Consider the following 16,772-nt stretch of genomic DNA (forward strand, 5'->3'; position numbering starts at 1 on the left):
ATTTCTTTATTATTAGGTGGTAAAACAAAAGCCGAATAAAATAAAGTAGTATAATGACAATAGTGATACTGAAGATAATAAAAATAAAATGAGACTATAAGTATACTATCTTAAGTTTTTATAATAATCTATATTATTATATATATATATATATACACACACACGAGTGATGTTCAGTAAGTAACTTACGTTTTGAAATAAAAAAACAACCAAACAAAAAAAAAAATGTATTATATACATTTGAAATGGACAAACTTAAACTATTTTAATACATAGTCGCCATTTAAATTAAGGCACTTATAATGAGGCACAAACTTTTCAATTCTTTTTGTGTAGAAACCTGCCGCCTTAGATTATTGGCATCCATCTTACACAAATCATGTGATAACCAACCATCCCCGAAACAATTCCATACAGTAAACGTCATGAAATTTGGAGAAAATGAAGCGAGAGTTCCGTAATCGTAATGCGGCGATTTTCACAAATTTTATCGTTGATTTTCATCGTCAGTTCATCAGTAACAAGACTAGGCCAACCACTGTGACTTCATCATAAACACTGGTGCGGCTATTTTTAAACTGAACGCACCACTGCCTCACTCCACCATCAGTCATTATTCCATCTCCAAACACCTCACAAAGTGGTCGATGAATTTCAGTTTGTTTGAGGTATTTTGCCAGTAAAATCCTAATCACTGAATGTACCTCAACTCGCGGGATTTTCTATTAGAGGGGACATTTCAATAATTCACAACGAATAAAGTAGAAAAATCACATTCCACACGCTAAAACAGTTTGATGCGTACTGAGTGTTGAAACGTTTTAACGCCAAGATGGGGACTCTTTCTTTTTTTCTTTTTCCTGTTTAGCCTCAGGTAATTACCTTTCAGGTAATACTTTAGAGGATGAATGAGGATGATATTTAAGAGTGTAAATGAAGTGTTGTCTTGTACAGTCTCAGCTCGGCGATTCCTGAGATGTGTGGTTAATTGAATCCCAACCACCAAATAACACCGGTATCCACGATCTAGTATTCAAATCCGTGAAAAAATAATTGACTTTACTAGGACTTGAACGCTGTAACTCTCGACTTCCAAATCAGCTGATTTGGGAAGACGCGTTCACCACTAGACTAAGCCGGTGGGTTAAAGTGGCGACTCTATCTCCACCCATCTCCACGCTAGGCACAGACGTAAGTTACTTTCTGGATCGTCCTTGTATATGTACATTTTATATATATATAAAATGTAAAATTGTAAATTTTGTGTAGAATTGTGCTGGATACGCTAGATTTAAACTACGTTAATACTGTTAAAATCTGAAGAATTAAAAAAAGAGTCAATAACTGTTACGTATAAGAAAAATCAGTACTTACTTGGTTAAGAAATGTAAATAAGACTAATGGAGTAATCAGTAATGTATTAGCTAACGTTGCAAGGATTTGGTGCTAATTTTTTTTAATTCGTAGTCGATACTGTATGGCACTCTTATTTTAGACTTGAAAATAAATCACATCTACGTTCAATCGTCGGTAGATATCACGCTTAGTTTTATTAATGATATTTATCAATATTCCTTTAAGCACTGATAAATTATTATAACCATTTTTTGTATTTCTCATTTAAGACTAGTGATTGTGTAAAGTAATTATTGATAATTCACAATAGTAAAACAACAGTAAAACGAATAGCCCTTCTATATTATACAACAAAACATGTTTCAGGAAGTTTTAAAACCGGTTTTTAGAAATTTAAAGTTAAGATTTGTAAATTTTTTTTCTACAACTGGATCTCTGTTTCATCCGTGAAAAGTCAATAAAAATCCAAAAAAATATTTCGGGTCATAATTTTGTAACTTTTGCAAATCTGTCTATGTTGTTGAAATTTGTCTAGACAAGGCAACTCTTAACACCAGCTGACCAATGAAATGATTGTTCTGCACCACACTATTGTTCTAGTATGTTAACGGATGAGTGTAGTTTGTCGTTTTTAGATGTTTTTTTATGAAGTTGATTTTTTTTTTTTTTTTTTTAGTTTTTAGTTGTTTTATAATTCTGTATTATTCTTAGTTGTTTTTTTTTTTTTTTTAATAGTTTTAATGAAGAGGATGTAAGTACCCACTGAGCGATTATCAAACTGTTTAGAGAATACAGTTTTACAAACCATATAAGTATGTATTTTAAGGGTAGAAACAAAAAACATAATTGTTGGAGAGGAATGATTATTTAGTTAGACGGCTGAAAAGTTGAAAAAAATATGCTTAATCATAATTTTTCGGTTCTACAGAGAGTTGAAGAAACAAATGTTGGCATCAGGAATGTAGGAGTGGCAGAAGTCAAAACGGAAAAGTTTCCATTTGCGGTAAAAAAAAATAGCAGCAGGACATGACAATTAAGAGAAATCGGTGTTTCTTCTCATGGGAAAAATACCTGAAAGATAAAAGGTGAGCAGCACTTTATCATGTTTTGATTGTGTTGACAGTTGAAAAAGTAATCGGGTCATATTCCTGCATAAATGACACAACTGCTGCTGCTACTATTGCCAAAATCACTTAATAGACTCTCAAAATCAAAATTAAGTTTAAAAATTAGAAATCAAGAAAGATACATTAAAATAATTGCTAATTGATAAAGGCAGAACTGATTCTCTGCCTAATTTAAAATAAATTTTAAACTTCGTCTACAAAAAAATTGTACATCTTTTACAAATTTTTCCAATACACGGTATATGAAAAAAAAAACAAGGATGAAGAGGATTTATACTAACTTCATTATATAAATATCACCATAAAAAAAATTTATAAGAGTCAATGTGAATTAGAAGAGTACACAAAAAAATAGTTTTCTTCCATAGAAAGAAGGTTTAAAGGTCAATGTTTTGTAGATAAATTTAAACGAAAAATCTGCTAAAATTCAAATTTTTTTCAGAAAAAAACAAAAAATCAATTTTTTGATCGATTTTTTTAAGGGCGAACACCCTTAATGGTAATGTATATTCAAATCATACATGTGAAGTAATGTCTATTTGAAAAAATATAATGTCTATCATTAATTTTGCTCTTCCGCTCATACTCTTTTGTTACCAGTCATAGCATAATTAAATGAAGTATTTAATGCGCGTTTTTTTACAGATATAAAAACTGACAATATAAGCTCTTCAATGTCATAAGTATGAGAGACTAGAAAGTATTTATTTTCGTAAGTCAACATTTTCGGGATATGTTTTCGTAGAATTTGCTTCCGTTATAAATATTGTAAATGAGTTTTAGATGAATTGTAATGTTTACTGACGGATGTTTATTTTCTTTTCAACAAGCAACAAATTGAGTGTTTACATATTTCTAAAAGAAATTTAATTTAATATAATTTTATTTTTTCGTAGTATCCACTTTCAGTATAAAAGATTTTACATTGCTTAACAATGTAAGTTTATTTAGTTGAATTGCAATTTACGTTAAAACTATGTTTAACTTTTTTTTAACATCAGTTGAGTATCATTATTCGAAAATATTCCATAAGTTTAAAATAGGCTGAGTCCTAGAAGAAATAAGTCACTGAAAACAAGTTGTATTCTTTTTCTTTTTCGCATAAAATGTGTAAATACTCGGTAGATGTGTAATTTGTCACAGAATTTTCTTTAGCAAGGGATACTTTCAAAATCTTGTTGAAAATGAACCTCACCTTCATTGGGGGTCAACAGGGCAACAGGGCCCGGTGTGTGCACCGACTTAGCTCGTAAATAAAACATAATATATTAATAACCAGACCGGTAAAGATTCGAAATTGAACACACAAGTAATGTATATATGCATAGATTCAGACCAATATTTAGTATATTCATAGATAGACGTTCTGTCTTGGTGGAGAAAATAAAAGAGTAATTTCCAAATAAAAAAACGCGAAATGAATCATACATGTTTATTAACTATATTTCTTACAACCTCAGAATATTTGTATTTTTTTCCAAATTACACTGTCATAACATTTAAAAAAAACATACTGATATTGCTGAAGTGTGAAGTAACATAAAAACTTATTTTCAAAGCTGCAGATGAAGTATTCAATAAAAAGAAAAATTAAGCGCGTTAGGAAGGATATTTACAAATATGGAACGATGACATACAAGTTGTTATAAATGAGAAACGGAAAGTTGTAAAATTAGTTTTATTTCAGTTAGAAAAAATTTAAGTCAAATAATAATATATACGAAAATGAAACGCAATAATAGAAATTATTGTAAGAAGAAAAAAATGCCGAAAACAAAGTTGTTTTACTTTCCAGACGTTGGTTATTTCTTGGTTACATTGATATTTCTTTCTTTCTGATAAAGTGGAGAAATAATGATACATGAAAAGAAATATTTAAGAATTTCTTTTAGGATGGGAGTAATTTTTATGAAGTTTAATTGTAAAATTATCATTATATGTTTGAAAAAAAAATACTTGAAAAAAATCAGTATTTTTTTCTACTTCCCCACTGAAGTAACTAAAAATAAATCGATTTAAAAATGTACAACTAATAAGAAGTTACCTAAGTTTTCTCTTTGGAGGTCAGGGGCGAATTATGGTAAAATTTTATTTTATTATTAAAAGTTTAAAGAAACCAAAATAAATTTTTTACATTGAAAAAAATGATATTTTTAAACAGTGACTGTTCTCAATATGGTCCACAGAATATTTTTGGGTTATTTGCACTACTAACATCCTAGATAAACATAAAAAATATAGCTCTTTTCTGATTTTTGAGAGAGGGAGAATTTTGGGGCAACTTTCCTTTTTAAATAGTTTTTAAGCTCGGTGTACTGAGCATGAAAACTAATAATATAAAGTGAAGTTATGTTACCAAGCTTTAGAGAAATTGATCCCAAAATACTATCTACCCCATCATCTAGAAGTATTGATCCCAATATTTTATCAACAAATTGTCTTATACACTTGTCTGTCTAAAAAATTCATCAAAATGGGTTTATCCAATCTCTCTTTTTCTGTTTAGCTTCCGGAATCATCATAACGTATTACATCAAAGGATGAATGAGAATGATATGTATGATGTAAATGAAGTATGATGTTACATGTTGTATGATGTATGATATTGTACAGTCTCAGGTCGACCATTCTTGAAATTGAAACCCAATCACCAAAGAACACCGGTATACACAATCTGCTATTCAAATCCGTATAAAAGTAACTGCCTTTACTAGGATTTGAACCTCAGAACTCTCGACTTCGAAATCAGCTGATTTTCGATGACGAGTTAACCACTAGATTAACCCTTTGGGTTAGGGTTTATCCAGTCAAAAGTTATTAATGTTCAAACACGCCAACACGTACATTCCTACACAACGTACGTTCACTACCTTATTTTTTTGGTTTTTTGAGTCCCTGGGTCATGAAACGTCGAAAAATGTAAAAAACCCCATTCTGAATTTTTTGACTGATTACCATACTTCCTTCTTGCAGTATAGCTCTAAAGTGATGTAATGTAACGTAATCCCAGAAAGATCAGAGTTTAAATTACTACAATGGTCTGCGTCAGGAGTGTGGTCATCATATTATTTAACATTCATTTGGGTTTAACACTAAACATTTATAGTTCTTTCGGGGAATTCTTAAATCTATTAAAGAGATTTAGTATTTAAATATTTCTCAGTGTGTTTGAATTTAAAAACATCAAAAAAAAATGCAAAAATTGCCTTTTTGGGAAAGATTACAATACGCATTTTATTTAACCTTGAACAAGTATCAAAATTCGACTCAGAATTCACATTAGAGTTATTTATACCTCATATAATTCAGGTATTGACATAAATAAAAAAAAACGTCTGAGATAAAACTAAACGGACTAAGAAACATTATTCAGAGGAATTTCATCGTATAAACCGCAGTATGCGGTTTATACGATGAAATTTTGAACAAAAATGACAAGTGACTTCGTATGTGAATATATATTTTGGTCTTTGTAACTACTAAATATAACTGTTAAGTTAGTATCTGGTATGAAAAGGTTTTATTGAATGATTAATATTTTTAAATAATAGATTATTCTAGATCCTGCCATCTGTCAGTTAGTACATATATTTGTTAGCACTTTAATAATAACTAAATATACGCATTATCTTTATATTATAACTCGCTTTGTGTTATCATAAAATAACTACATATAATATTTAAAATTTAGTTGTTTAAACATGTAAAAACAGAAGGATGTTTTATTATCATTATGAGAATTGTAATTTGCTTGGATATATGTAATCAGTTATATGAATGAAAGTTGAGGATTAAAAAATTATCCATTCAAATATTCATAATAAAAATACCTCAGGAAACAAAAGCATTACTTAATAAATCACTTAGTTTTAACGCTATCAAGATAATTAATACCCTTAAATTTATGTTGGAATAAAAAAAAAAAGAATTAAACAATTATTGTAACATCCGAATAAAATGAAATGTGAAGAACACAGTAAAAATTATAAGACAGAAAATAGGTAACTAAATAACAGAAACAAAAAAAATAACGTAACTCCGGTGAAGATTATCTTTTTTTAAGAATACATACAGAAAAATATATAAATCAAACAATGCAAAGGAATATAAATGTTTTAGCAAAGAAAAATACATCCTTAAAAGAAATAAAATTGCAAATTGTACTATTATTATGATAAACAGCGATGGCCGATGGCTTAACCCATGACCAGGATCACGGACAGATGGACCTAAACCAGTGAGAAATTGGAAAGAGTGCAAAATTCAATCATCTTGACACAAAAGTAAAAGATTTAATATCAAAATTATGTCTAAATAATGAATCAGTTCAAAACAATCTTACTGAAAATGAAATGTTTTATGCGCAATTAAAAACAGTAAATTCATTTACATATATACACTGAATTTCTTGAAGTTAATTATTTCTTAGAAGCAAACTGATACTTCCTCCTCGCAATTTGTAGGACACCCAGCATTACTTTAAATCCCATCATTGACAGAAGAATTCCATTTCATTATAAAATGTAATGCCTAAAACGTATGTAATAGTTTAAAATATTTGGTAATTTTCATTAATTAAATTAGTATTTAAGGATATATAAACAGTCCAAAAATTACGATAATTGAATTGCAGAAATTTTTTTACGCATTTCTACCGCGTATTTTATTAGCGATTTTTTTTTTTTTTGCTTTGTGTTTATGACACATTGTTTGCTGATTTTAAAAATAATACTTTCAAGAAAATCGGTTGAAATTTGGGCAAAATATGATAAAAAACCTGTATCATAAATCACAGATTAGTAACATATGTTAGTATAAGTGAAAGTAGATTCAGAGAAGTACGTTTTATAAAAATCCCCACCAACGAAAAAGGTATTCAGATTGACAAAAAACAATTTAATTCATTTTTCTTTTATTTTTCCTTAAATAGAAGTTGAAAAATTTATCAACTTTATTGTATAAGAAATAAAGGTGAACAATTAAAAACACTATGAATAGTGTTACAATTTTACTTTTTTGTAAAATAATCATTAAAAATACAAATTTCAAATTGATCATTATCTTTCAATAAAAAATTATGATATTCTCGGCCTGCATTCTTTCGGATAGTTCCACCTCCATTAATTTATGTGTGACAGATACGTATGCCCGCCTTATGAGTCCGTATAAAACTTTATATAGATGAGTTTACTTATTTTCCATCCACTACCGCTTTGGGCCTATGTTTTCAGGTAATCGCTGATCTCATAGTTTTATTCAGCTGCAGAACATTTAATTTTACTTCATTCAATTATTTATCGATCAATTCTTAGATTTTCAATAGATATGACTACAAATACTCTACATGATAAAAATTCCATTACTCTGAGCTCATATGCAAACCACTGTAATAAATAACAGATGGAAGAATCATTTTTACAACTTTAGTTTTATAACCAAAATATTTCCTTTTCATTTCAAACGATGATAAAAAATGTTTTTCTTTAAAATAAATAATAATGTATTTCTTAATGTATAATGTGTGTATAATTAATGTATATTATTGTATTAATGTTATTTTTCTTTGTGGAACGAAACCAATAATCTATGAATTGCTGCTAATATCAGACTCGGCTTTTAAGGAGGTCTCTTCATCGGTAGGCTCCTCTTTCGTATCCTTAGCGAACCACGTATTCGCCCTCCACGGAAAACAAACTCACTAATTCGTTGTAATATTTTAGCAAGTAGTCTACCTACCTCTTGATCACAATAATAGAAAAACATTAGAGGACTGCTTATATGCCAATTAATTTTACAATATAGTCATATAATTTCCGTTACTTTAAAATCCAAAAAAATTACAATATTAAAAGAAAACCTTTTCTGTCGTTTATGACGTTCAAAACGTCATTTATACAAAAATATCATTCAGGTTACATAATATAATAACCAAACTCATCCTTATAATCTTCAAATGTGTTGTTGAATTTCCATTCATCATCGTTTGATATTGCACCTCGTAACTCATAATCAAGTATGCAGACGATAGAAGTCAAACGTAAAATTTTATATATTCGTATACATATCTATCTATATATTTATGTATATACATATATATATATATATATATCGAATACGTATGACGTATTCGACACGTAGCGGACGTGTCATTATATAAAGGAATTTGAAAACAGCTTACATATTTCTAATCGCATAAGGATTTTCTTCTTGTTATGGCAGGAATTATTTCACTATCCTGAATCAGACCATCACATGCAGCCTATAACTTTAGCCTATTACCTAAAATTTTGCCTGTCTGTCTGACTAATACTTCATTCATATACTTCACACACATATTATCTGTTAAATAAAATAGTATTAAATGAAAATTATAATAATTTTAGACGTAAAGATAAAGTTTGATAAGACTTAAAAAAAAATTAAATAAAACAAATGACATAAAAACATTGAACGGCCGCTTACATGTTGCACCTGAAATGAAATTATTGATTGTATGAAATCATTCATACAATCCAACGATGAATAAAATTCACCTTACGGTCAGCATTGACCAGTATAAAATTCGGTGATGCATGTTCATTCTCTTCAAAGAAATCCTCTTCAACCAACCTTACGTTAAGCACCATAAAATGTACAGTGAACCTAGATTAATATTTTTGAGATGGTTGCCATAAAATTTTAAATCATACTAGTTTTTTCAATTTGTTCTTAAATGTGTACATTCTGTGTTCAGTTTATTTATAGTGACTCTCCTCGTTTGAAACATCATTCTTAAACAGAAAAAAACAATATTAATTAGAGTCAAATATAAACGTATGAGCGGCTACAACGTTTTGTAAGATTTAGTGAACGCTAAAAATCATCGGTATTGAGTGAATGTTTTTTAACTTACCTTTTATTTTCATAGTAACGTTGTAATTTCCAAAACCGAATGGAAATTTCAGAAAAACAAAAACTTATTAATTATAATCCGTTTTAATTTTTTTTTTTTCAATTGTTTTAGTGTAAATGTTTAATTACATTTATGTTTATTGAATTTTATTCGTTAAAACAACCATTTTCTTAAAAAACAGACACCGTTCTTGCGGCCTCATCTTCCTATTTACAAATAACTCAATCCCAAATTTTCGTCAAGAGTTGGACCACGTGGCATAAATACTATGCTAGCATTTTCCACTAGAAATATTTTACATAGTATTTTTTTCTTGATTTCTTCGTCAGTAATATCGATGAGACTTTCGTTTTCTTCATCGATTTGAATAATGCAATCCTTAACTAATAAGACAATTTGCTGACCATCATATTTTATACAAACATGAATATGGTATAAACTGTCCGATATTCTGCTATGTTGCAGAAAAAGAAACAAAAATAAAACACTTCATTCATATACTTCAAATACACATTCTTATTAAAAAAAAAATTTACCACCACAATGAATATCCGATCAGAGGAATTTTTTCTTTCTTATATAAGATATTCGCCGGGGTTGTGTTATATTTCGTACAATTTTGTTTAAATCTATAAATCATGAAATCTCTCCTCTTAAATGCGGTCCATATTTACATATATTTATTTAGTTATGATTTTATAACCCGCACCTATTACAAAATTCTAAAATGATTCTTATTCAGTTTTAAGAAAAATTTAAAAGAAAGAGAAACTACATTTTCATTTAAATTAGTAATAAACATTTTTGCTTCGTTTACCACAGCCAGAGGTCAATTCCATCGTGAAGTTCCTGAAAGTGCGCATGATATAATTTAACCCGCGTGCAACTGTGAAATAATAATTTTTATTATTTTTTTTTTTGTCTTCAGTCATTTGACTGGTTTGATGCAGCTCTCCAAGATTCCCTATCTAGTGCTAGTCGTTTCATCTCAGTATACCCTCTACATTCTACATCCCTAACAATTTGTTTTACATATTCCAAACGTGGGCTGCCTACACAATTTTTTCCTTCTACCTGTCCTTCCAATATTAAAGCGTCTATGCCAGGATGCCTTAGTATGTGGCCTATAAGTCTGTCTCTTCTTTTAACTATATTTTTCTAAATGCTTCTTTCATCATCTATTTGCCGCAATACCTCTTCATTTGTCACTTAAAATTATAATATTTATTATGCCAATTCAAATAACCCTAACAGCATTTGAAACAGCAATCTCAATAATTCAGGCATATGTATTTGCTACCCTTGTATGTATCCACCCATCTGATTTTTAACATTTTGCTATAGCACCACATTTCAAAAACTTCTAATCTTTTCTTCTCAGATACACCGATTGTCCAAGTTTCACTACCATATAAAGCGACACTCGAAACATATACTTTCAAAAATCTTTTCTCAAATAAATCTTTTACTTTAAAAAATCTTTTCCCAAAAATTCTTCTTCCCAAATAACAAAATTCTTCTACCTCCATAATCTTTCCTCCTCCTATTTTCACATTCAGTGGTCCATCTTTGTTATTTCTACTACATTTCATTACTTTTGTTTTGTTCTTGTTTATTTTCATGCGGTAGTTCTTGCGAAGGACTTCATCCATGCCATTCACTATTTCTTCTAAATCCTTTTTACTGTCACCTGGAATTACTATAGCATCAGCAAATCGTAGCATCACTATATTTGTACCTTGTACTGTTACTCTGAATCTAAATTGTTCTTTAACATCATTAACTGCTAGATCCATGTAAAGATGAAAAAGTAACGGAGATAGGGAACATCCTTGTCGGACTTCCTTTCTTATTACGGCTTCTTTCTTATGTTCTTCAATTATTACTGTTGCTGTTTGGTTCATGTACATGTTAGCAATTGTTCTTCTATCTCTGTATTTGAACCCTAATTTGTTTAAAATGCTGAACAATTTATTCCAGTCTACGTTATCGAATGCCTTTTCTAGGTCTATAAACGCCAAGTATGTTGGTTTGTTTTTCTTTAATCTTCTTTCTACTATTAATCTGAGGCCTAAAATTGCTTCTCTTGTCGCTATAATTTTCCTGAAACCAAATTGTTCTTCTCCTAACACTTCTACCACTCTCCTCTCAATTCTTCTGTATAGAATTCTAGTTATGATTTTTTATGCAAGACTAGTTAAACTTATTGTTGTGTATTCTTCACGTTTATCTGCTCCTGCTTTCCTTGGTATCATGACTATAACCCTTTTTTGGAAGTCTGACGGAAATTCCCATTTTTCATAAATATTACATACCAGTTTGTGTAATCTATCAATCGCTTCCTCACCTGCACTGCACAATAATTCTACAGGTATTCCGTCTATTCCAGGAGCCTTTCTGCCATTTAAATCTTTTAATGCTCTCTTAAATTCAGATCTCGTATTGTTTCTCCCTTTTCATCCGCCTTAACTTTCTCTTCTTCCTCTATAACACCATTTTCTAATTCATTTCCTCCGTATAACTCTTCAATATAATCCACCCACCTATCGACTTTACCTTTCGTATAATAAATCGGTGTACCATCTTTGTTTAACACATAACTGGATTTTAATTTATGTACCCCAAAATTTTCCTTAACTTTTCTGTATGCTCCGTCTATTTTACGAATGTTCATTTCTCTTTCCACTTCTGAACACTTTTCTTTAATCCACTCTTCTTTCGCCAGTTTGCACTTCCTGCTTATAGCATTTCTTAATTGCCGATAGTTCCTTTTACTTTCTTCATCACTAGCATTCTTATATTTTCTACGTTCATCCATCAGCTGCAATATATTATCTGAAACCCAAGCTTTTCTACCAGTTCTCTTTATTCCGCCTAAGTTTGCTTCGGCTGATTTAAGAATTTCCTTTTTAACATTCTCCCATACTTCTTCTACATTTTCTACCTTATCTTTTTTACTCAGATCTCTTGCGATGTCCTCCTCAAAAATCTTCTTTACCTCCTCTTCCTCTAGCTTCTCTAAATTCTACCGATTCATCTGACACCTTTTCTTCAGGTTTTTAAACCCCAAACTACATTTTACTATCACCAAATTATGGTCGCTATCAATGTCTGCTCCAGGGTAAGTTTTCCAGTCAACGAGTTGTTTTCTAAATCTTTGCTTAACCATGATATAATCTATCTGATACCTTGCAGTATCGCCTGGCTTTTTCCAAGTGTATATTCTTCTATTATGATTTTTAAATTGGGTGTTGCCAATTACTAAATTTTACTTCGTGCAAAACTCTATAAGTCTGTCCCCTCTTTCATTCCTTTTGCCCAGCCCGTATTCACCCACTCTATTTTCTTCCTTGCCTTTTCCAATGCTTGCATTGCAATCTCCAACTATTATTAAATTTTCATCTCCTTTTACGTGTTTAATTGCTTCATCAATCTCTTCGTATACAAACTCTACCTCATCACCATCATAGGCCCTTGTCGGCATATAGACGTTAACAATCGTTGTCGGTTTAGGTTTTGATTTTATCCTTATTACAATGATTCTATCGCTATGCGTTTTGAAATACTCTACTCTTTTCCCTATCTTCTTGTTCATTATGAAACCTACTCCTGCCAGCCCATTATTTGAAGCTCAGTTAATTATTCTAAAATCACCTGACCAAAAGTCGCCTTCCTCTTCCCACCGAACCTCACTAATTCCTACTACATCCACATTTATCCTATCCATTTCCCTTTTTAAATTTTTTAGCCTACCAACCTTTTTTAAACTTCTAACATTCCACGCTCCGACTCGTAGAATGTTATTTTTGAATTTTCTGGTGATCCCTTCCTTAGTAGTCCCCACCCGGAGATCCAAACCGGGGACTAGTTTACCTCGGGAATATTTTACCAAGGAAGGCGCCTCCATCATTGCTATATGAAAATGCAGATAGCCACATTTTCTTGGAAAAAAAGTAGCTGTAGTTTTCCATTGCTTTCAATTGCGCAGAACTCAGAGGACTGAGTGATGTTGATATGGCCATTTAAGTCATTCTGACTCACGCCCCTAACAACTACTGAAAGAGCTGCTGCCCTCTTTCAGGAATCATTCCTTAGTCTGGCTCTCAACAGATACCTCTCCAATATGGTTGCACCTTCGATCCAGCTACTCTGTATCCCTGAGCACTCAAGCCCCCTCACCAACGGCAAGGTCTCAAGATTCATAGAGGAGGTTATTATTATTGTAAAAATAATAAAAATAACTTTAGTAATTTTACCAATTTCATTCGCGAATAAATCTTTCATACTATTGAGAAAAATATTCCTTAGGATCTAAGTCGCTCTCGATTCCAAATTCTGCTCTGATGAAACCGATGAGGAAGATTATGATGCTAGATTCACAAGAAGGGGAAAAGATTTGGCTTGCGTCGATTCTCCAGCCTGAGCATATGTAGCATCTGATCATGTTTCTTCAGGTATTATCCACTCAGCTACTGCATATAACACCTGATTCTATCCCTCAACAGCACAAAGATTATCTTTGACACCGCTAGATTAAAAATTCTCATCCAATCAGGTGAGAACTGATAGGACTACTCACCTAGGGCTACTCACCTTCCGCCTGAGTAGTCCTAACACCTGAAGAAGCTCGTTCTTCTTCGGTGTTACCAGATTTAAAATCTAATATTCTTCACGTCTGACGAGTAGGCAGATAGTTTTGAGAGGGGAGCTGCTGATAAGTCAATGGTAACTGCTGATCTAATTGGCTGTCTCATCCAAATCTGAATGGGAATCGGAAGAGAATTCATCATATAATATTTCCTCGACAGCATTCTTCAAACGATCATCAGAATCGAATATTTCCTGTGACATCTATAAAACTATAAAATACAGTAACAAATAGCAAATTTAAATTTATATTTCAATTCATTCACAATGCAATTAAGCTTACCGTTGAAAAAATTTATCTAAGATAAAGATTTTTTCCAAAGCAGCAAGCTCTTTACTGATGGTATTTTCCGTTGAATTATTTTAGGGTGTAAAAGAAAAATACTGAATACGATACTATAATTTTCCAGTATATCTTTCGTTATTTATTAATAAATTCTATTTTTCTTAAGTAGTGTTAGTAGTTTATGGATAATTAAAATAACATGTTCAGAAACTGTTCTCACCATATAGACAGGTTGACGCCGACCTTGATGTTGTAGTAATAATTTATTACTTTATTATATAAAAATTTGGACTTCCACTGTACGAAACAAAATTATGAACATGATTAATTATTTATTTATATTTATTTTAAGTGCGTAATTATATTATTTAAAATCATTTAATTAGCCGTATAAGGTGCGGATATATTTTATTGTATTTATTGCTGGTAGAAATATTATTAATTGTATAATTAAAATGGAAAAATATAAAATGCTTCAAGTGAGTATTTATATAAAGTCTACTTGATAAATATTTTATCAGGTGTGTGTAAATGCCTTTAAAATAATTCGGACTAGAACTGTAACAACAGAAAATTATTTTCATAATAAAGAAGATAATATTAACAATTAATTACTTTAGTCCAATTTAACGGTAACAAACACTAGAAATTAATTTTATTTCTAGTTTACAATTAATACCGATATAATTTAAAGCTAGTAGTTAAACACGAATTAGACCGGAAAATAAAATATAAAAAGTACAAAATTAAAATGAAAACTAACATATATCGGGTGCGTAATTTTACAGATATTATTTATGTATTACTTTTTTAATGATATTAATTTTGGCTCTTAACAGAAATATTAATTTTTTTCCAGCGTCAAATTAATATTATATGTTAAAGAAAATACACCAGCATATCTGTTTATAAATAATATTTAATGTGCGTAATTAAGATGGAAAATTAAATATAAATACCATTAATTAAACTTGAAGGAAAATAGTAATGTGTCTAATAATGTTTTTTATATATTGTTTTTTTAATAATTTTATTTATAATCGCATCAAAAATTAAATTTATTAGCGACTTATTAGTTTAACTATACCGGTAAATTTGTAGTCTTGAAAAAACTCAGGTCGAATATTTCTGAGACGTGTGGTTAATTGAAATCCTACCACCAAAGAACAGCGGTATCCACGATCCAGTATTCAAACCCGAATAAAAGTAGCTACCATTATTAGAATTTGAACCACAGGACTTTTACTTCGAAATCCAAGCTGATTTACGACGACGAGATTACCACTAGTGCAACCCGGTGGCTTAAAATTATTTTTTATTTTATATAATATTAAAAACTATATTATTAATTATTTATTATATAAAAATAGTTCTAGTAATACTTTATCATATAGGATGTCTGATAAAGTCTGATAAGTGCGTAATTATTTTTTTATTATGTTAAATATTTAAAATTTATAACTATTATTTATTTGCTTATTATTTTAATTTAATATTCAAATACCGTAATTATTATTTATTTGTAATTTGAAAAATAATTCAATAACGTATCCGATAATTATGATATTGTAAATTAGAATTCATGTGGCTAATGAGGTAGAATGTGTTATATTGCAGGGAATATTTAGCGGGTATTTATACAAATCTGTTGGCTTTATCATTCAAATAAACAACTAATGTGAATGGATTATCGCTAGATAACTTTAAAATTAGTAAGCAAGATTATTACAAAAAATCAAAATATAAAAAAAATTCCACAATAAAAAAGAAACAAAAATTGGATCGCCGTATTAGCACATGGTGGTCTTATGATAAAAATAAAATTCACAACATAGCGCAACCGAATATAACCGAGTAGGGTGCCACCCGGCATCGCACCTTTAGGCCATTCATCATGCATATGAAAAAATTGACAAAAACATAATATTTTTAAGTAGAAGCTCTATCACATAATCTTACATATTACAATCAAAGCTTGTTGTCAAATCCATTCTGAGATACCGTTCCAAAATAATTTTTTACCTTTTAGTCCGTTTAATATAAAGTGGTGTTTTAATTTTTTTTTTACATTTTTATTTATTTATGTGGTTGTTATTCTTCGTAAATTAATGAACTGTAACCAAAAGGTAGTTAGCAGAATGTACCAATCATTAGCGGAAAGTCTCGATTCGTTACTATTAATTCCTACAGATAAATTTCTAATTTTACTTTCGTTATATCACTTTTCATCATTCAATAAAAAATGTTTTTCACAAGAGGTAATCAATTTTTGACATTCAATAACCATGTTCCGAGATGTCGCCCGTCAGGGCAACCTGCCTTGAGGGCCTATCTTCGGAGGCATGCCGGAGGCACGTCCTACAGCTAGTGTATGACGATGAATATTAATACACATTCACAGAGGCCCGTTTAATTATCTAACAAGTATTCCTTTCAAAAACAGTGAAATTTAAAAAAAGCTGAA

Source organism: Lycorma delicatula, chromosome 1, assembly GCF_047948215.1.
Source record: "Lycorma delicatula isolate Av1 chromosome 1, ASM4794821v1, whole genome shotgun sequence".
Classification (NCBI taxonomy): domain Eukaryota; kingdom Metazoa; phylum Arthropoda; class Insecta; order Hemiptera; family Fulgoridae; genus Lycorma; species Lycorma delicatula.